This window comes from Scyliorhinus canicula, chromosome 7 (genome assembly GCF_902713615.1).
Source record: "Scyliorhinus canicula chromosome 7, sScyCan1.1, whole genome shotgun sequence".
Taxonomy (NCBI): Eukaryota; Metazoa; Chordata; class Chondrichthyes; order Carcharhiniformes; family Scyliorhinidae; genus Scyliorhinus; species Scyliorhinus canicula.
The window spans coordinates 38,145,687-38,168,313 of record NC_052152.1 but is presented as its reverse complement, the minus strand read 5'-3'; the positions used below and the strand labels follow the sequence as shown (position 1 = coordinate 38,168,313).

At 50.6% G+C, this 22,627-nt stretch overlaps 1 protein-coding gene across 4 annotated transcripts in view; it reads right to left on the bottom strand.

The window, feature by feature from the left end:
* Positions 1–22,627, bottom strand: part of LOC119968882 (NXPE family member 3-like) — a 49,963-nt gene that overhangs the window by 19,099 nt on the left and 8,237 nt on the right. The window lies entirely within an intron of this gene.

The following is a 22,627-nucleotide window of genomic DNA, read 5'->3' as shown; positions in this document are numbered from 1 at the left end:
AGGGCCGGGTTCAACCGGACGAAGGCGGTGCTCCACAGCAGGCAGGTGAAATTCGGCATGCTGCCTCCTGCGCGCTTGTGGGTCACCTACAAAGACCGGCATCACTACTTTGAGTCCCCGGAGGAGGCTTGGGCCTTTGTGCAGGCCGAAAAGTTGGACTCGAACTAGGGACTGGGGACTGTGGGGGTTTTTGTATCACTGTTTATGCTGTTGCTGGCTATTCTGTTTTTTTTTCTGCTTTCGGATGGTGTTGGTTATGATTTTGTGTTTTAAGGGGGAGTGTTGGGGACTGTGGTTGTTTTTTTTTGTTTGTACGGGGTTGGTGGATGGGTTGGGACTGCTATTTGGGAGCTGCGTTGAGGGGGTGTAGGGTGGGGCAGTGGGAAAGCGCGGGCTTTCCTCTGGTTTCCCGCGCTGCGGGACGAGGGGGGGTGGAGCTGGTGGCAAGGGGCGTGGATATCAGTTCCGTTTTCCCGCGCTGGAGCGGTGCCAAGGAGCTGCTGCAGGAGGGAGGGGGAGGGGGGTGACCCCATATCGGGAGGGGTCGGAGTTAGGGCGGGAGCTGCCGGGGTCAGCAGAAGTCAGCTGGCTCACGGGAGTACTATGGAGGGAGCGTCGCGGGTTGGGGGGGGGTCGGGGTGAGGTTCTATCGCCATGGGAAACGGGGCGAGTGGGGGGTGCTGGCCAGGGGCGAGCAGTCGATGGGTTATGGCTAGTCGGCGGGAGAGGGGGGCGGGGTGCCCCCTGATCCGGCCGATCACGCAGAATGTGAGGGGGTTGAATGGGCCGGTTAAGCGGGCCCGGGTGTTTTCGCATCTGAAGGGGCTGAAGGCTGACGTGGCCATGCTTCAGAAGACTCACCTGAAGGTGGCGGACCAGGTTCGTCTGAGGAAGGGGTGGGTGGGGCAAGTTTTCCATTCAGGGCTCGACTCGAAGAACCGGGGGGTGGTGATCCTGGTGGGGAAGAGGGTGGCGTTTGAGGCGTCTCAGGTGGTGGCTGATAGTGGCGGCAGATATGTGATGGTGAGCGGTAAGCTGCAGGGGGAGAGGGTGGTGTTGGTAAATGTATATGCCCCAAATTGGGATGATGCTGGTTTCATGAGGCGTATGTTGGACCGCATTCCTGGCCTGGAGGCGGGGGGCCTGATCATGGGGGGGACTTCAATACGGTGCTGGATCCCCCACTGGATCGTTCTAGTTCTTGGACAGGCAGGAGCCCGGCGGCGGCCAAGGTGTTGAGGGTGTTTATGGACCAGATGGGAGGGGTGGATCCCTGGAGGTTTAGGAGGCCGAGGGCTCGGGAGTACTCTTTTTTTTCTCCCACATGCACAGGGTTTATTCCCGTATTGATTTTTTTGTCCTGAGTAGGGGGCTGGTCCCGAGGGTAGAGGATGCCGAATATTCGGCTATAGCGATTTCGGACCTTGCTCCGCATTGGTTGGATCTGGAGATGGGGGAGGTGCGGGACCAGCGCCCGCTTTGGCGTCTGGACGTGGGGTTGTTGGCGGATGAGGAGGTGTGCAAGAGGGTCCAGGGATGTATTGAGAGGTACCTCGAGGCCAATGATACTGGGGAGGTTTGGGTGGGGATGGTGTGGGAGGCTCTGAAGGCAGTGATTAGGGGGGAGCTGATTTCCATCCGAGCCCATAGTGAGAGGGAGAGACTGGTGGGGGAGCTGCTGAGTGTAGATAGGAGGTATGCGGAGGCCCCGGAGGAGGGATTGTTGGGGGAGTGGCATAGCCTGCAGGCCAAGTTTGATTTATTGACCACCAGAAAGGCAGAGACACAGTGGAGGAAGGCGCAGGGAGCAGTCTACGAATATGGAGAGAAGGCGAGCAGGATGCTGGCGCATCAGCTCCGCAAGCGGGACGCGGCTAGGGAGATTGGTCGAGTGAAGGATAGGGGTGGGAATGTGGTGCGGAAAGGGGTAGAGGTCAATGGGGTCTTCAGGGACTTCAACAGGGAACTGTACCGGTCGGAGCTGCCGGTGGGGGGGGGGGGGGGGGGAGAGAATGGAGAGCTTTTTGAACAGGCTGCGATTTCCAAGGGTGCAGGAGGAGCAGGTACCGATCGAGTTGTAGGAGCTGGTTAGAGGGATTGGCCACATGCAGTCGGGGAAAGCGCCGGGACCGGATGGGTTCCCGGTTGAATTTTATAAAAAATATGCGGACCTGTTGGGCCCCCTGCTGGTTAGGACCTTTAACGAGGCATGGGAGGGAGGGGTTTTGCCCCCGACGATGTCACGGGCGCTGATTTCCCTGATCCTGAAGCGAGATAAGGACCCCTTGCAGTGTGGATCATATAGGCCAATTTCACTGTTGAATGTGGACGCTAAGTTGCTGGCGAAGATCTTGGCCACTAGAATAGAGGACTGTGTGCCGGAGGTGATACATGAAGATCAGACGGGTTTTGTGAAGGGGAGGCAGCTGAACATTAACGTGCGAAGGCTGCTAAATGTGATAATGATGCCGGCGGCAGAAGGAGAAGCGGAGATTGTGGTGGCATTAGATGCGGAGAAGGCCTTTGATAGGGTTGAGTGGGGGTACTTGTGGGATGTGTTGGAGAGGTTCGGGTTTGGGGAGGATTTTATTAAATGGGTGAGGTTGCTGTACGAGGCCCCAATGGCGAGTGTAGCGACAAATGGGAGGAGGTCCGAGTACTTCAGGGTCTACCATGGGACGAGGCAGGGTGCCCCCTGTCCCCCTTGCTTTTTGCGTTGGCAATTGAGCCTCTGGCCATGGCGCTCAGGGAGTCGGGGAGGTGGAGGGGTCTGGTGCGGGGTGGGGAGGAGCACCGAGTGTCACTTTATGCAGATGACTTGCTGCTGTATGCAGCAGACCCGGTGGGGGGAATGCCGGAGGTGATGGAGATTCTTGCTGAGTTTGGGAGTTTCTCGGGCTGCAAGTTGAACCTGGGCAAGAGCGAGCTGTTTGTTGTACACCCGGAAGATCAGGAGGAGGGGATTGGTAGGCTCCCGCTAAAAAGGGCAGTGAGGAGTTTTATGTACCTGGGGGTTCAGGTGGCTAGGAGTTGGGGGACTTTGCATAAGCTTAATTTTACTAGGTTGGTGGAGCAGATGGAGGAGGAGTTTAAAAGGTGGGACATGGTGCCGCTGTCGTTGGCGGGTAGAGTACAGACCGTTAAAATGATGGTGCTCCCGAGGTTTTTGTTTTTGTTCCAGTGCCTCCCCATTTTTATTCCGAGGGCCTTTTTTAGGAGGGTGAACAGCAGCATCACGGGATTTGTTTGGGCGCACGGGACTCCGAGGGTAAGGAGGGTCTTTTTGGAGCGGGGCAGGGATAGAGGGGGGCTGGCGCTGCCCAACCTCTCTGGGTACTATTGGGCTGCTAATGTCTCGATGGTACGCAAGTGGGTAATGGATGGGGAGGGGGCAGCATGGAAACGGATGGAGATGGCGTCCTGTGGAGGCACGAGCCTGAAGGCACTGGTAACGGCGCCGTTGCCGCTCGCTCCAACGAGGTACACTACGAGCCCGGTAGTGGCGGCTACCCTCAAGATTTGGGGGCAGTGGAGGCGACACGGGGGAAGTGGGGGACTCGGTGGAGGCTCCGCTGCGGGGGAACCACCGGTTTGTCCCAGGGAACATTGATGGTGGGTTCCTGGGGTGGCACAGGGCGGGCATAAGGAAGTTGGGAGACCTGTTCATTGACGGGAGGTTTGCCTGGGTGAGCTGGAGGAGAAGTTTGAGCTCCCCCCGGGGAATATGTTCAGGTACCTTCAGGGCAAGGCAGCAGGTGGAGGGGTTCCCTTTGCTGTCCCCGCGGGGGGTAAGGGATAGGGTGTTTTCGGGGGTGTGGGTTGGGGATGGGAAGGTGTCTGACATCTACCAGGTGATGCAGGAGGTGGAGGAGGTGTCGGTAGAGGAGCTGAAGGCTAAGTGGGAAGCGGAGCTGGGGGAGCAGATTGAGGAGGGGACATGGGCAAACGCCCTGGAGAGGGTGAACTCCTCCTCTTCATGTGCGAGGCTTAGCCTCATCCAGTTCAAGGTACTGCACAGGGCTCATATGTCCGGGACGAGGATGAGCAGGTTTTTTGGGGGTGAGGACAGGTGCATTAGGTGTTTGGGGAGCCCAGCGAACCATGCCCATATGTTGTGGGCATGCCCGGCACTGGGGGAATTCTGGCAGGGCGTGGCGAGGACGGTGTCGAGGGTGGTAGGGTCCAGGGTCAAGCCAGGGATATTTGGGGTTTTCAGAGGGGGGATTGTTTATGTTAATTTAATTTATTTTCTTGTTCATTGGGTTTGGGGGGGGGGGGGGGGGGGGGGTTTGTGATATGTGTTGTTACGGGTCCGGGGGGTGGTTATTATTGTTATTATTATTGTTTCTGTTGTTATACATTTTTCAAAAAAATTATTTTTTAAAAAAATGAAGGGCAGGTTACAGAGATGTTCAAATATTTTATGAGTGAGGGTAGAGTGAGGGTAAAGTGTATCCTTATTTGCCAGAAAGAGAAGGAAAGACTGTCAAAATTGTGAGGGATACGGGTGCCAGTAATCATTAATGTTATGGAATTGTGCCATCTGCTGTCTAGAAAAGGGTTATTTCAGGAGAAATTGTTAGTTAGTGGAATGCATGGGGAATTTAAACATATGTCACTATACAAAGTAAATTTGAAACGTTATTTGAAAACAGAAGTAATTGTTGGAGTGTTTGAGAAATTCCTCACTGCAGAAGTTCAATTCATTTTTGGAAATTATATCCCTCGATCTCAAATACTAACTACCCCTACAGTGGTAAAACGCTATTAAAATACAATCAATGGAGATTTTACAAAAATGCCATCATGGATTGTTTCTAGGCTGTGCAGTGACAGAAGGAAGATGCCGAACCTCAGTTGACTAGATCTATTTTTTAAAAGTTTGTTCAGAGGGAGACGTTAGAGAGAATGATAATAGTAATAATCGCTTATTGTCACACGTAGGCTTCAATGAAGTTATTGTGAAAAGCCCGTAGTCGCCACATTCCGGTGACTGTTCGGGGAGGCCGGTACGGGAATTGAACCTGCGCTGTTGGCATTGTTCTGCATTACAATCCTGCTGTTTAGCCCACTGTGCTGGACCAGCTCCTGAGGCGGAGGTGTTTAGTGGAATTAAGTGGGGTTACAGTGGAAGCATCGAGCATTGAAAATATTATGTCAGACAGCTTATTTTGAAACTTGAGGCAGAACACATTCCAGAATGTTATCATCTTAAAGTCAAAGTGCAAATGAAGAAATAGAGACTGCCTCAAGACCCTGCAGATGAAAAGTGGGTCACAGTCCACCAGGTAGTAATTCTGCCTGGAAATCAGAGTAAAATTCTAAGAGTGGCTCATGAAATCTGAATGGCTGGGCATTTGGGAATCAGCAAGATACAAAAACTTTTATATTAACCTGGACCACATAAAGAAGTAGTTAAATTTTGTCAGACTTGCCACACATGTCAAATAGCAGGAAAACCTCAAGCACTGATTAAACCTGAATCTTTAATCCCAATTCCAGCATTCGAGGAACCCTTTAGCGGCATCCTGATAGATTGCATAGGACCCCTTCCTGAGACCAAGGCCGTAAATGTCTGCCTGTTCCCACCAGCACGATCTTCCAGTCTTGCCAAAGGTGACCCTCAGCCGCGGGTTCACCAGCAGCGAAGAGTGCGAACGGGAACCCCATTGACAGCAGCAGCGGAGAGTGCGAACAACGGGAACCCCCATTGACACCAGCAGCGAAGAGTGCGAACAACGGGAACCCCATTGACAGCAGCAGCGAAGAGTACAAACAACGGGAACCCCATTGACAGCAGCAGGCCTGGAAAATATCGCCACCGGCCAATGGCGGGCCGCCACAAAACACGCCACGGAGACGGAGATGGGGGGGGCAGAAAATCCCGCCTCGTATGTAGGAATCAGTATTTACTAACATTCATGCATGTGTCCACAAGATTTCCAGGCGCAATAACTTTGAGAGAAATCACAGCACCGCTGATTTTAGAAGAATTAACCAAACACTTTACAAGATGTGGGTTGCCAACATATACAATCTGATCAGTGTTCAAATGTCAGGTCTCAGCTGTCGATAGGGGTGATGAGTAGTCTGGGAATAAAGCAATTCAGGTCATTAGCTTATCTTCCTGAATCACAAGGTGCTTTGGAGAGTTGGCATCAACATTTAAAAACCATGAAGCTTGCAGGGAGGCAGCTTGCAGGGGACATTAAGACTGACACTAAGAGTTTCTATAGATATGTGAAGAGAGAGATTGGTAAAGAGAAATGTAGGCCCCCTACAGACTGAAACAAGGGAATGCATAAGAAGGGACAAAGAAATGGCTGAGCAATTGAATACATACTTTAGTTCTGTCCTCACAAAAGAGGAAACAAATCAGATACCGGAAATGTTGGAGAATGAAAGGTTTAGTGAGAGGGAAGAACATTAGTAGAGAAATGGTGCTGGGAAAATTGACGGGATTGAAAGCGGATAAATCCCCAGGGGCTAAAAATCTGCATCCCAGCGTGCTTACGGAGGTGGATCAGGAAATAGTGGATGCATTGGTGGTCATCTTTCGGGATTCTATAGACTCTGGAACTGTCCCTGCAGATTGGAGGGTAGCTCACGACACTCCAATATTCAGAAAGGGAGGTAGAGAGAAAGCAGAGAATTATAGACCAGTAAGCCCAATGTCGGTATTGGGAAACATTCTTGAATCCATTATCAACGACTTTTTATAGCAGAGCATTTTGAAAGCATTGGCAGGATCAGTCAGAGTCAGTATGGATTTATGAAGGAAAAATCATGCTTGGCAAATCTGTTGGAATTCTTTGAAGATGTAACCAGTAGAGTTGATAAGGGGGAGCCAGTCGATGTAGTATATTTGGACTTTCAAAAGGCGTTTGACAAAGTCCCGCATAAGAGATTATTGTGCAAAATTAAAGTGCATGGGATTGGGGGCAATGTATTGAGACGGATAGAAAACTGGTTGGCAGAGAGGAAACAAAGAGTAGGAATTAATGGATCCTTTTCAAGTTGGCAGGCAGTAACTAGTGGAGTACCACAGGGATTGGTGCTGGGACCCAGCTATTCACAATATATATTAATGCTTTGGATGAGGCAACAAAATGGTACCATATGCAAACTTTGAGATGTTACAAGTTAGGTGGGTGAACTGTGACGAGGATGCAGAGATCCTACAGCATGATCTGGACAGGTTGGGCGAGTGGGCAAACCAATGGCAGATGCAGTATAATTTGGATAAGTGTGAGGTTATTCACTTTGGAATCAAAAACAGGAAGGCAGATTACTACCTGAATAGTTGTAAATTGGGAGGGGGGAGTGTGCAGCGGGACCTGGGGGTCCTTGTGCACCAGTCGCTGAAGGTAAGTATGCACGTGCAGCAGGCGGTAAAGAAGGCTAATGGTATGTTGGCCTTCATTGCGAGAGGTTTCGAGTAAAGAAGCAGGGATGTGTTGCTGCAATTATACAGGGCGTTGGTGAGGCCACACCTGGAGTGTTGTGTACAGTTTTGGTCTCCTTCTCTGAGGAAGGATGTTCTTGCTCTCGAGGGAGTGCAGCGAAGATTTACCAGACTAATTCCAGGAATGGCGGGACTGTCATATGAGGAGAGATTGACTAGGTTGGGATTGTTCTCGCTGGAGTTCAGAAGAATGAGGGGGGATCTCATAGACTTATAAAATTCTAACAGGACTAGACAGGGTAGATGCAGGGAAGATGTTACCAATGATGGGTGTGTCCAGAACCAGGGGTCACAGTCTGAGGATTCAGGGTAAACCATTTCAGACAGGGATGAGGAGACATTACTTCACCCAAAAAGTGGTGAACATGTGGAATTCATTACCACAGGAAGTAGTTGATGCTAAAACATTGAATATATTCAAGAGGAGGCTAGATATAGCACTTGGCGAGAATAGGATCAAAGGCTAGGGGGAGAAAGCAGGATTAGGATATTGAGCCATGATAGTGATGAAAAGCAGAGCAGGCTAGAAGGGCCAAAAGACCTCCTCCTCTATGTATCTATGACTGGAGGCTGGAGTCGAGACTACCGTCCATGACTGGGATTGGAGAATTCCATTTTTGTTGTTTGATATTCAGAATGCCCCTAATCCGGCAACAGGGTCCAGTCCCTGCGGGTTACTTCATGGTCACAAAGTGGGGACCACTCAAACTGATTCAGGAGAAATTGGTGAATGAGTTCTAAAATCATTCTTCTGGGTTCTGCAACAAAATTCAAACAGAAATTAAATAGGACATGTGAGTTAACAACGGAAATGTTTAAAGGTATCTCTGCAAGTAATGAAGGCAAATGCAGATAAACGGGTGAAGGCTTTATAGCAGGCGGGGGGGGGGGGGGGGGGGGTGCTGGTATTGTTGCCCGTTTCAGGTGAATAATTGAAGGCAAGGTTGGGTGGTTGGTCCCAGATCAGAAATAAGCAAAATGAAGCAAACTGATTTACTTTGGGAGTACCGGCAAGTACCATTATCTGAAATTATGTGTTATGTACTCTGGGATAACACAGGCTGCAACTGGATGCAGCTTTGACCAAAAGATACTCCAGACCCTGAAGTTAGTTCAATCTCATTTATTGAACCAGTAGCACAGTTCTCTATGAGTTCGATTCTCTGCTAACCTATGTGTGGCTACTCTGTCTGACTGAACCAGACTAGCTCTGAGCCACGTGCTGGAGGTGTGATACTGTACATACACCCTGACTCACTCTGTAGATGTTCATCAGTGGAAAGAGGCGGAGTGTGAGTGCCTCGTGCCTTTTATAGTGAGATACCACCCAAGCGTCCTGCCTGCTCATTGGTCATGTCCTGTTCTCTGTGTTCATTAGCTGCCTGTCTGCATATCATTATGTGCATGTTTGCATATCATGACATCTCCCTTTTTTTGTATGTTCTGTTGGCATGTGGAAATGTATATACAAGTGGTGTCATCGACTTACATATTTACAAGCGGTGGCATATGTGAACACATGTGAAGACAGCTGTCGAATGCGAGAAAACAGAACATAAACAACACAAGTGTTCATAAGTCCAGTCTCTGGGGCTTGCGCCTGATCGTTCTCGACCGGCAGAGAGGTAGTGGTGGGGACAACGGCGCCTTGATAGGTGGGATGGAAGCCTGACTGGTGGACTTGTAGTTTGAGGTATCAGGAGGTGGCAAAACAACGGACGGAAACGGAGGAGAAAGCGGTTGCGGGCAAGCAACTTTGCGCAGTGCCCGTCTGTTTCATCGCACAACATCAGCCATACGTACAACATACAAGCGGGACGCAGCCTGTCGAACACCAACACCTGGAGCAGACCAGCCACCATCTGGTATCTTGATCCTGACGGTGTCTGCCCGGGATAACACGGCCAATCGGTGGCATGAGTATCATAGCCCTGCTTTTGCTGGTTTCGGAGCTGCTGCACCTTCTGCAACACCGGGAGGTGACCCGGGTTGGGTAAGTGTATGGCTGAGAGTGTCGTCCGCAGGTCCCTATTCATCAGGAGCTGAGCCGGCGCAAGCAGCGCGAGGTAGATATCAGAAGCAGAATCTGCAGCCTTGCAGATGAGCTGTTTCACAATGTGCACCCCTTTTTCCACCTTCTCATTGGACTGCGGATAGTGTGGGTTGGAAATGACATGTTTGAAATGGTATGACTTGGCAAACATAGACCACGCATGGATGTTGAAGCACGGGCGATTGTCATTCTTGCAGTGAGTGGGATACCATGCCTGGAGAACATCTCCTTACAGGCCTTGATGATGGTCCTAGAAGTGAGGTCTGAGAGCTTCATGACTTCAGGGTAATTGGAGAAATAGTCAATAATCAACACGTAGTCACGGCCATTCGCACAAAAGAGGTCGATGCCAACCTTGGACCACGGGGAGGTCTCAATCTCATGCTGCTGGAGCGTCTCCTTACTCTGCGCTGGCTGGAAGTATTGGCAGGTCACACCGTTGAGGACCATGTTCAAAATGTCCTGGCTGATCCTGGGCCAGTAGACTGCCTGCCTGGCTCTGCGTCTGCACTTCTCGACGCCCAGGTGTCCCTCATGGATTTGGCAGAGCACCAAGCTCTGGAGACTGAGTGGAATGACAATCGGGTCCAGCTTGAGGAGGATACCATCAATCACCGTCAGGTTGTCCTTTACATTATAAAATTGAGGGCACTGCCTTTTCCACCAGCCATTGGCAAGGTGGTGCATGGCACGTATTGGCTGTCTCCTCGCGGATACTAACCACCTTCTCATCAGATGCTGGGATGGTGCTGGCACACGGCTGCACCTGTGATTCAATCTGCCGGATGATTTCCAGCAGTTCACTAGGCAATGTGATGGAGCGAGACAATGCATCAGCGATGATGAGCTCCTTGCCAGGTGTGTACACTAAGTCAAAATCGTGAGTTTGAGGAGGATGCGCTGCAACCGAGGCGTCATGTCGTTCAGGTCCTTGTGTATAATGTGGACCTGAGGCCGTCTCACCAGTGAACATCGGCAGGCCATAGACATAGTCATGAACCTTGAGGATTCCAGTGAGAAGACCCAGGCATTCCTTCTCTATCTGTGCATACCGTGTTTCGGTGGGAGTCATGGCCGGGCAGCATGGTAGCATTGTGGATAGCACTATTGCTTCACAGCTCCAGGGTCCCAGGTTCGATTCCACTGGCTTGGCATCAGGTCGTAGCAGAATCTTGCATCAATATGGCAGCGTGCCCATCCCGTCAAAACACATCCGGATACTGAGCATGGATGTCATCAATGTCGGCCTGAAGATCCACATTGGAGGATGTCGTTGTGTATGCCCGCTGCACGAGGTTCAGCTGCTTGCAGGCCTGCACGCCAAGTAGGGATACCCTGTCTGGCTTGGCAATTTCAAAACGTAACTGAACATGGGTGCTCCAGTTAAAGACGAGTAGGTGGCAGGATTCCAGTGCCGTGATGGCATTCCCATTGTAGTCCAGGAGCCTGCAGGCTGCTGGAAGGACCGTGGGGGGGGGGATTCTTGATGCGTTTGAAGTCTGCCTATGAGAGGAGGTTGGCAGAAGCACCTGTGTCCAGCTTAAACTGGATGGAACAGTGATTGACCTGCATCACCACACGCCATTCGTCCGCAGAATCCACAGTGAGGATGGATTGAAGTTGTGTTGAGTTGGATTAGGCATATTCACATTTGGTAATGATGCCCACACAGTAGGCGGAGTCCAGGCATTCTTCCCCTAGATCCGTTGTCCTGCCAGGATCAGAATCCTGTAATCGTTGTCGCACACTCTGAACGCGGCGTCGTCGGAATTGGGAGCGTTGGCCCCTGACTGGTGGTGCAGACCTGCACAAGGCTGCATAATGTCCAGGCTTCCCGCAATTTAAACATTGCCTGCCTCTTGCAGGACAGTGTTTCCTCAAGTGGGCCTTGCTGCAGTTCGAGCACGTTATGACATTGGCGTCCTGATGTTCCGCACGTCGTCGCACATGCGCAGTGCGGGTGTCAGCCGCTTCGTTATCCCGTTCGCATCGCGCATGCGTGGGGCCCCGGGAAAAGCGCGCGAAATGGCCGCTTTCATCGATGCTGAGGCGCTGTTTCCAGGAGATGGCCTGCACAGTCTCTGCCTCGTGGGAGGCACGTTTCTCATTTTCAGCCGATTTGTATTGGGCATTGCGATTTTTGCCGTGCTCATGCACTATGCATGTTTCAATCGCAACTGGGAGGGTCATATACTTGATTTTCAGTAGCTGCTCTCTGAGGCTCAGAGTGAACTCCAAAAACAATTTGGTCTCTGATCATAGTCAGCAATATCACCAAAGTTGCAGGACAGCACTAGCAGGCGGAGGTTAGTTAAGAAGGAGTTGAAAAATTCATCTTTACCTTGTAGGCGCTGTTTAAAAATGTAGCGCTCGAAGATTTGATTGGTGTACACTTCACAGTGACTGTCAAACTTGTCCAGGATGATCTGAAACTTTGTCTTGTCCTGGCCTTCGGTGAAGTGAAAAGAGTTGAAGAGTTCGATGGCTTGATCACCCGCTGTTGAGAGAAGCGCAATCTTCCTTGCAACAGACACACCCACGAGGTATAGCCATCTGGGATGGCCACTTACAACAAGAAACATGGACGCTCGCAAAGCCTAACGGGAGATATGGACAATGTAAGATTCAGACAGGCTCAGAGCCTGAATGTATATTTGTGAGCAAAGAATCCAGACAGCATCGAAACCCCCAACCGATTAACATTTTGATGGCCCATCTCCGTAAGACAAAGGAATGATACTCAGGTAACCGATACAATCCCAGACATTTTGGCGCCACTCCCATTACTCAGGAAGCATAAACAACAGGGTCAATGACCGCTTAGGACACGCCCAGCCATCAAGGCACCCGCCCCTTTATTGGCTCAGATCAAATACAATGATCGGGAACTATTCAATTAATGAGGTCCAAACCGAAGAACCGCCCAAAAGAGCATGAAACTCCCCAAGGGTAAAGAGAGACACCGCCATGTGTTCAATCTCTTTTGGACCTGGCGCTCCGGCAACATCCACCTCCAATTGCAGCACCACCAGAGAAGCAAGTTCAAGTTCAATGCCTGCTAACAGACGGATGAGCCCAGCTGAGCAGCAGTTACTTCTCCAGACCCAGTAGATCCAGATTCGAACAAAGGCCACTGTTCCTCTGACCTAAGCCAGGTGCCTGAAGTTAAGTACAGGTTGTCATAGTTGATGGGTGTAGTTTAACTAGTAGTGTTTATGTTGCATGATTAATTGTGTGTGTGTAAATAAAGTACCATTGATCTTGAACTAACTAACTGGTATTTGGCTCTTAGATCGATATCCGGTTGAACCTTGTGGTGGTATCATTTGATACCCGCCGATTCTGAGCAATATAATATCAATATCTAAAGAAAGAAGGGCAACCTTATTGATTGCCATATTTATAGCAGGTAAAAAAGGCAATAGAGGTCTGATGCTTCGAGGTATAGCAGAATTTTTTGCTTGAATGTCCGCCAGTTGGCACTGAGATTGCCGGAGGTCCTAAGCTGGTGAGGAGCCTGAATCTTCTCCATGGTGCCGGGATACATTCACTAGTCATCACGAAACGGACTGAGGTAGACCTCAGATTAAGCAGTCTCCTGGTATCATGATGTGTTATGTACTCTGGGATAACACAGGCTGCAACTGGACGCAGCTTTGATCAAAAGATACTCCAGACCTTGAAGTTAGTTCAGTCTGATTTATTGAACCGTTAGCACAGTTCTCTGAGTTCGACTCTCTGCTAACCTAAGTGTGGTTACTCTATCTGACTGAACCAGACTAGCTCTTAGCCACATGCTGGAGATGTGTTACTGTCCATACACCCTGATGCACTCTGTAGATGTTCATCAGTGGAAAGAGACGGAGTGTGAATGCCTCATGCCTTTTATAGTGAGATACCACCCGAGTGTCCTGCCTGCTCATTGGTCATGTCCTGTTCTCTTGTGTTCATTAGCTGCCTGTCTGTATATCATTAGGTGCATGTTTGCATATCATGACATGAAAGTGCAAAAGGGATATCAGCTTTTGTTACGCTGCGTGATCTGTATCTATGTAAAGTACTGCCCTTTGGTATGGAAAATGAACAAGCAACGTTTCAGAGACCTTCAAACAAAGTGATTGAACAATTGTGCCATTTCCATTGATGACTTAGTGGGTATTCAGCCCAACCCAGGCAGAACATTTACCATATTTGAAGGAACTATTTGAGCAACTACAGGTAGCCAATTTGGTTATAAATTCAGCTAAAGCGAATGTGCAAAAGTCACATACTTAGGCCACACTGTTGGATCTGGTCAAGTGGCCCCACAGCACACAGAAGTAAAAGCAGTTATGGAACTCCCAGTGCCTATAACTAAATGAGGATTTCTGCGGTATGTTTGCCATGAGCGGATGTTATGAAAGATTTGGGTCAAATTTCTGAAGTGTACTTGCTCTACTAACTAGTTTGCTAAAGAAGAAGAAAAAACACGAAAGGATATAGGGGTGGCAGACTGCATTTGACAGCTTGGAAGCTGTGCTGATTACTGCACCTGTTCTAGCAGCACCTGATTATACAAAACTGTTCAAAATGGCTGCTGATGCCAGTGTGTAGGTGTTGGTGCTGTTTTGCTGCAGGAAGGTTAAAATGGGACTGAAGAAGCCAGTGGGGTATTTTTCACAGAAGTGGAATGTGCTTCAGAAGAACTATTAAACTGCAGAAAAACAGACTTTAAGCTTGGTTCAAACTAGCAGTGCCCAGGTGGCACAGCAGTGCAAGGCTGCCTCCCTACCCGGACACTGACCGCCTGGGGGCCTCCAACTGCCTGGGAGCCACCCCAAGTGCTGGTACGTCGTCTGTGGGTAACCGTGCTAATCGGTGCTTGGCTGGGGTCTTCTTGGTGAGGCCGATAGATGCCAGGTGACTGTTCGATCCAGCGTCAGCACCATTAAGTGAAATCATAAACCTCAAGGTGTTCTCTTTGGCTGGGGGTGGGAGGGGGGGGACCATCCGAGGGAGATCCTGTGGGAGAATGGTCAGTGAGAGGGAAGTATCATTGGCCACGATCTATTGGCCGTGTTGCACCCAAAACGCGGTGCGGCCAGTCGATGCCGGAGATCCTGCTCCTGGGATCTGCCCGGCTCACTACAACTTGCGAGATCAAACAATATCAAACAAGACGTCGCAATCCAAAATCATTATTTTACAAAATTGCATATTAGAGCGAGACAGCTAGTCTAACTCTAACATGCATTTCCCCGAGGTGCTCACAGCTTTGGTACCTAACCACTTGGGCTTGAAGACCTGGGCGAGCGCTGTTCGATACTGGTCTCCACAAACGGGGACCAGACAGAATAGCACTTGTCAGGGTCTCCCAGGGGGTCGGAGGCCTCCAAATGCTTGCCCTCTGCCCATGGTGGCACCCTGGCACTGCTAGCCTGGCATCCTAGCACTACAAGCTGGCAGGGACACTGCTAAGCTGGCGTTTTTCCTGTGCTGGGGATTGGGCCAGTCCTGGCACGGCCACCCATTGTGTGGGGGTCCCTCGGACCCCCTTATGGATGAGTTGAGATTTTGTCAGGGTCGGGGAGTCGAGAGATCGAGATGCTATTTTTAAATGGCGTCTCGATCTCCTTCTGCACTGTGGAGTTGCAGCGAGCAGAGGTCCTCAGTGCAGGAAACAGGACTACATGTGGCCATGTCACGGAGTTCCTCGCTAAGGCCCCTAATTGAACCAGAGTCCTGGTAGATAGTGTGGTGTTTCTCGGTGCTGCAAGCGCTGGGAAACACCCGGGACTCTTTTGATTTGGTTAGATCGCGTCCATTATGTTTGATGAGAATAACTCACTTGTGACAGGTCATCTGAGTGGGGGGGGGGGGGGGGGGGGGGGTGGATCCTCACATCTGCTGCGCAGGCCAACCTCACTGTCGGTGACTGCTCTATCCCCTATCCCAAATGAGCAGAAGGCTCTGGTGGAAGCGCCCTGGTGCCTGTCTGGATGCTTGGAAGGAGTCAGAATGGAAAAACTTCAAGGCCACTGTGACTCAGGGCTATTGGCAGAGCATGGCAACTAGCGCTGAGAGGTCTTCCACAATGAGGTCAAGGATGTCTGTGACCATCTCCCTGGAGAGGTCCAATCTCTTGCGGCATCGGTTCTCAGTCATCTCAAGGTAGCTCTGTCTTCAGCAGAAGGTGTTATACAGAAGGTGCCTTTATGTCCTTCCTGCCCCTCATCCATCTCCCCTGTTTGGGGTTCTACCTTTCCTGCAGAGCATGTTGCTCTTCATCACCGCTGTGCCCAAAATTTGACCGTTGTTCCCTAAGTGCTCCCTTCCTTGGGCTCGGGCAACCCTTCAATTGTGCTGGGCAGCCTTTACCCCTGTTCTTCTGCTCTCAAAATGACAAGCAGATGATGCCGCAAAACCGCCCACGTGCTTACTCTCCCCACTTTCTGTGCCACCTGCTGATGGCATGTATCTCGTAATGGGCGCGAAACCCTCTTGAGCCATTCACTCTTTTTTGGATTGCAGCTAATTACGTGGGATAGCCTACCTGGAACAGCCATGACTATCTCCCCACCTTGTGACCACCTCCATTCAACTGGTATTTCCCAAACAACCGATACAGCCCGTGCAGCCCCTCGAGATCACGACATCCCCATTAACAAATTTCTTACTGAGCTCTTCAACTTTTATTTGGTCTTCATCATGGATCAGGCAGGATCACGGGACCACCGGCCACCTACATACCCCCCCCCCACCCTTCACCATCCAACCCCCCCCCCCCCCCCCCCCCCCCCATTCACAAAGATGTTCGATATCCACAATGTATATCACAAGTATTTGAAGGTGGAACACAAGGGTCAGAAAACAGCTTTTATCTGTATGAAGCAAACTGTAAATCTGATCTTGGATGCTGCAACCAGCATGGATTCTGCTTTATATGCAAGGGCGAAGGAGCGACACTCAAATTCCAAAATGTGTGGGCTAGGTGATGTTACGAATTTTATTTATAGTGTGCAACTAAATCTATCTGAAGCAATTATACTCGAGCCCTGGTCTTAAATAATGGAACTTGAAGAGGAGCATAAGCACTCATCTGTTTTAAAATATCGATAATACCGCATGACCCTAAAATGGCATTTTCTATTGCAAAGTCACAGTAGGAGCAGTCACTCTCCCAAGTGTATAATACTCAGAAAATATCCACTGAATACAAATTCACTATACATCAGATACTCCTTTCACCTTTAACAATAAGTATCAAGGCCATGTTGGAACGAATGACTGACCCATTGGTACAAATTATCAATGGCATGGGCAAGCGCCAACGATATTTGATGAATTATTATCTCAGAGTATTGAGAAACTGTTATATGAATTCAGCTGATACATCAGTATTTAACTTACATTCACTGCAAAGGCTATACTTGTGACAATAAAAATATTATTATTATTGGTTTCCAAATGTATTTTGTATTATTTCCTTATTGCGAACAGTTAAAAAGAATGATTTAAAAAATAGAAAAGACAAGTGAATGGTTTGTGCTGTAAATGTGGTCAAATCAGAGCTATGTACAAGTCACAAAACTTCCACCCTGTACTCCAACCTTCTTTTGGTGAATGCCAACATTCGAATAGTCCTTCAGTGTTTTTTTTTTACATCTGTCCAGTAACTTGTAGTGACTGCTGTACTAGGACCCACAAATCTCTTTGCTCCTCCACAGATTCTAGTTTCTCAGTATTTTGAATGTTTTATCTGTCTCTCTTGAGATACAAAATGGATGACCCCATCGTCCCCATATTTAACTCCATTTCCTTCACTGTCGCTGGCTCAAAATCCCGGAACTCCCTCCCAAACAGCATTCTGGATGCACCAACACCACATGGACTGTAGTGATTCAAGGGCAATTAGGGATGGGCAATAAACAAATAAATACAGAAATACATTTTGCCCACTCACTTAATCAATGCCTGTGTTTTGCAACTTCTGGCGCTCAGTTATAATGTTTACTCTGCCATCTAATTTGGTGTTGTCAGGATATGGCCTGCTTCCCTCAGGATATGGCCTGCTTCCCTCAGGATATGGCCTGTTTCCCTCCGGATATGGCCTGCTTCCCTCAGGATATGGCCTGCTTCCCTCAGGATATGGCCTGTTTCCCTCAGGATATGGCCTGCTTCCCTCAGGATATGGCCTGTTTCCCTCAGGATATGGCCTGCTTCCCTCAGGATATGGCCTGTTTCCCTCAGGATATGGCCTGTTTCCCTCAGGATATGGCCTGCTTCCCTCAGGATATGGCCTGTTTCCCTCAGGATATGGCCTGTTTCCCTCAGGATATGGCCTGCTTCCCTCAGGATATGGCCTGCTTCCCTCAGGATATGGCCTGCTTCCCTCAGGATATGGCCTGTTTCCCTCAGGATATGGCCTGTTTCCCTTCATCCAGGTCATTTATAAAAACAGTGGAAAATTGGGCAGCCTGTATAGACGTCTGACAAGCATGATCACCTCCTGCCAATTGTAGTGCTCATCCACAACATATCACCTCCAAACGAGAGCTCCTAACCAGTTCCAGACCAATGTCAGTATGTTGCAAATCGAAAAAAACAAAATAAAAACAAATAAAATACAAGTCCGTAAAAAAAAGGGGGCAAATTTTCTCTGGATGAAGTTTGGAAAAGTGAGAGGGGGGAGGCGGCATGGTGGCACCGTGGTTAGCACTGCTGCCTCACAGCGCCAGGGACACGGGTTCAATTCTGTCCTTGGGTGACTGACTGTGTGGAGTTTGCACATTCTCCCCGTGTCTGCGTGGGTTTCCTACGGGTGCTCCGGGTTCCTCCCACAATCTAAAGATAGAACATAGAACAGTACAGCACAGAACAGGCCCTTCGGCCCTCAATGTTGTGCCGAGCCATGATCACCCTACTCAAACCCACGAATCCACCCTATACCCGTAACTCAACAACCCCCCCCCCCTTAACCTTACTTTTATTAGGACACTACGGGCAATTTAGCATGGCCAATCCACCTAACCCGCACATCTTTGGACTGTGGGAGGAAACCGGAGAACCCGGAGGAAACCCACGCACACAGGGGGAGGACGTGCAGACTCCACACAGACAGTGACCCAGCCGGGAATCGAACCTGGGACCCTGGAGCTGTGAAGCATTTATGCTAACCACCATGCTACCCTGCTGCCCCCAGATGTGCAGGTTAGGTGGATCGTGATCAATGCACGAGGTAATGGGGAACGGGTGAGGTGTGGGTCTAGGTAGCATGCTCTTTTGGAGAGTCGGTGCAGACTCGGATGAATGGTTGGTGAATGGCCTCCTTCTGCACTGTCGGAATTCTACGGTTCTATTTCACTGAAATGTACAAGGTTCTGAGGCGGATAGGATGAATGCTGAAATTGTTTCCGCTAAATCATGAGGGCGCAGTCTCTGGATAAGGGGGTTGATGATTTAGGAATTAGATGAGAGAAATTATTTTGATATTCTCTGCCCCAGAGGGTTGTGGATTCTGCATCGTTGAACACTTTTAAGGCTCAGACAGGCAGATTTCTGGTCTCTCAGGGAATCAAGGGATATGGAAACAATGAGGAAAGTGGAGTTGAAACCTAAGAACAGTCTTGAGCATATTGAATGGCAGAGCAAGTGCAATGGGCCATATGGTCCACACCTGTTCCTACTGGTGTTTGTGCTCCTGCTGCTTCCTATTCCATATATTCTCATTTGTGTTAGCAGTCTATGATATGGAATGTTACTGAATGCTTTCTTAAAGTTTAGGCCCCAGATTTGGCATTGAGAACATGGGCGAAATTCTCCCCAACCCGGCGGGGCGGGGGGTCCCGGCATAGCGGAGTGACACCAACCACTCCGGCGTCGGGCCTCCCCAAAGGTGCGGAATTCTCCGCACCTTTAGGGGCTAGGTCTGCGCTGGAGTGGCTCCCGCTCCGCCGACTGGCGCCAACAGCCTTTGGCGCCACGCTGGCCGGCGTCGTGGCTGGCCGAAAGGCCTTTGCCAGTCGGCGCGAGTCCGCGCATGCGGCGGAGCATCAGTGGCCGCTGACGTCACCACCGGCACATGCGCGGTGGAGGGGGTCTCTTCCGCCTCCACCATGGTGGAGGCTGTGGCGGCGGCGGAAGAAAAAGAGTGCCCCCACAGCACAGACCCACCCACTGATCGGTGAACCCCGATCGCGGGCCAGGTCACCGTGGGGGCACCCCCATGGGTCCGATCGCCCCGCCGCCCCCCCCCCCCCCCCCCCCCCCCCACCCCCAGGACCCCGGGGCCCGCTCCCGCCGCCGGCTCCCGCCGGAACATAGAACATTACAGCACAGAACAGGCCCTTCGGCCCTCAATGTTGTGCCGAGCAATGATCACCCTACTCAAACCCACGTATCCACCCTATACCCGTAACCCAACAACCCCCCCCCCCCCCTTAATCTTTTTTTTTTAAACCACAGTGGTGGTTTAAACCACGTTGGCGGGAGAGGCCTGACAGCGGCGGGACTTCGGCCCATCACGGGCCGGAGAATCACCGTGGGGGGCCCGCCAATCGGCGCAGGGGGCCCGCCGACCGGAGGGGCGCGATTCCCGGCTGCCGGAGAATTCCGGCGGGGGCGGGATTTACGTCGGCCCCGGGCAATTCCCCGACCCTGCGGGGGGTCGGAGAATTCCGCCCCATTAGTGAGGCTTTCAGCACTCATTATTACGATGGAGCACATTGAACAGCAACTTACAGCACTTCTGGTTTGTCCTACTCTTTCGGAAGCTTTGCTACGCTGATACTTCACCAACAAACTCGGTGTTAAGATTCAAGGACATGACGTTGCTGTACTTATAAACCAGATTCAAATTCCTTCCCCAAGACACCAACTCCATCCCTCGCTTCCTGTTAACTGGGGCTGAACCAAAATGTTTGCAACTCTGCGTCTTAGATGACTTTCCAAGCACATATCTAAACCATCACTAGGACCACCTATTTCTACCTCTGTAAACATCGCCTGACTCTGCCAATACTGAAACTCTCATTGATGTCTTTATTGCTTCAAGACTGAATTTCCAATGCTCCTCTGGACAGCTTTTGGATGTGTTCGACATCCAATCATCCCAAACTCTTCTATCCTTGTCCTAACCTAGACCAAGTCCTGTTCACCCATCATTCCAGTGCTGGGTGACCTAAATTGGTTCCCAGTTGGAATGGTCCTTCCTGCTTATTCCTTTATGTCCCCTTTCTTTTATTTTGCCGTTATGAATCTTGATCCATGGGTGATTAATGGACATGTGTCTTTGAGTCAAGCAGCAGAGAGAATGAGGAATTCAGAAGTTGCAGGAGAGAACACTCTGTTAGTCTTAGCAGGAGAGAACACTCTGTTAGTCTTAGCAGGAGCTTTAGGCTTTTCGGCACCAGAGAGAGAGATGGGATAGGATTTGGTTTGATTGATTGGCTGGGGGCCAATGAATTGGCCTAAAAGGCCGGACTCTGCCCAGTAGCAGGTGGTGATTGGATCCTGTCCCAGTGGAATGATTTAATAATAATCTTTATTAGTGTCACAAGTAGGCTTACATTAACACTGCAATAAAGTTACTGTGAAAATCTCCTAGTCGCCAAATTCTGGCACCTGTTCGGGTATACAGAGGGAGAATTCAGAAGGTCCAATTCACCTAACAAGCACGTCTTTCGAGACTTTGTGGGAGGAAACCGGAGCACCCGGAGGAAACCCACGCAGACACGGGGAGAACATGCAGACTCCACACAGACAGTGACCCAAGCCAGGAATCGAACCAGGTTCCCTGGCATTGTGAAGCAACAGTGCTAACCACTGTGTTACCGTGCCACCCAATTTCAGAGTCCCAAGGGTCTCAGTTTGCCTCCAGGAAGCTCAGTTTGCATCCTGGAAGCACAGGGACAAGGTCTCCCTCTCCCGTGTTTTCTCCAGAAAGGCTGTGAGTCATGTGTTTCTTGAACTGCAGAGAACCTGAAATGAATGCATCTACAGGGGAACCATGACAGGCTGCAAACAAAGACCAGGACCCTCTCTCTCCAGAAATGTAGTCAGTTCTGGATTTCTGAAACTGCACAGGCCTGAATGAATCCACAGTAAAAGCCTCAAACTGAAAGAAAAGATTTGGGGCGGGATTCTCCGACCGGCTGCCGGATTCTCCAGCGCCGGTTTTCCGCCGGGGGCGGGAATCGCGCCACGCTGGTCGGGGGCCATTGGCAGCGGCCCCCCTGGCGATTCTCCGGCCCGCGATGGGCCCAGTGGCCGTCCGTTTTCGGCGGATCCCGCCGGCGTAAAATACACCAGGTCCGTACCGGCAGGACCTGGCTCTGCGGGCGGCCTGCTGAGTCCTCGAGGGGGCACGGGGAGATCTGGCCCCAGGGGGGCCCCCATGCTGGCCTGGCCCGCGATCGGGGCCCACCGGTCCGCGGGCGGGCCTGTGCCGTGGGGCACTCTTTCCCTCCGCGCCGGCCGGTGTAATACTCCACCATGGCTGGCGCGGAGAAGAACCACCCTGTGCATGCGCTGGGATGATGCCCGCACACGCTGGCGCTCCCGCGCATGCGCCAACTCGTGCCGGTCGGCGGAGGCCCTTCGGCGCCGGTTGGCATGGTGCCAAGCCCTTCGGCACCAGCTGGCATGGCGTCAACTCTGCAGAGGTTTCCGCACCTTCCCGGCGGCCCTACACTGGAGTGGTTCACGCCACTCCTCAGCGCCAGTATGGCCCGCCCCACCAGGTAGGGGAGAATCCCACCCTTGAAGTGGGGTACGGTGGAGTAAGATGCTAAATAAAACACCATCTGAAACAAGGACTCTTTTTTCCCCCTTTTACTTATGATTTTTACCCCTTTCTTCCTCTGTGTTTGTCTGTCTTGTGTGTGTGCGTATGCGTGTCTATAGATAAGGGTGAGGGTGGGGGCAAGTTGAACTGGGGAATTAGGAGTCAGATAATAGTTAACCAGTTGTACTTGCTGCACATTTCATTATAGTTCTTGTTATTAATAAAAAAGTAATTTTTACATTTACAAACCCGGTGACTGCAATTATTGGGCAGCCAAGGGCCAAAGACTTTTGGTATTTTGTAAGGATTCTTGGTTAATTCACTTGTGCTATGGCTCAGGGTCAGG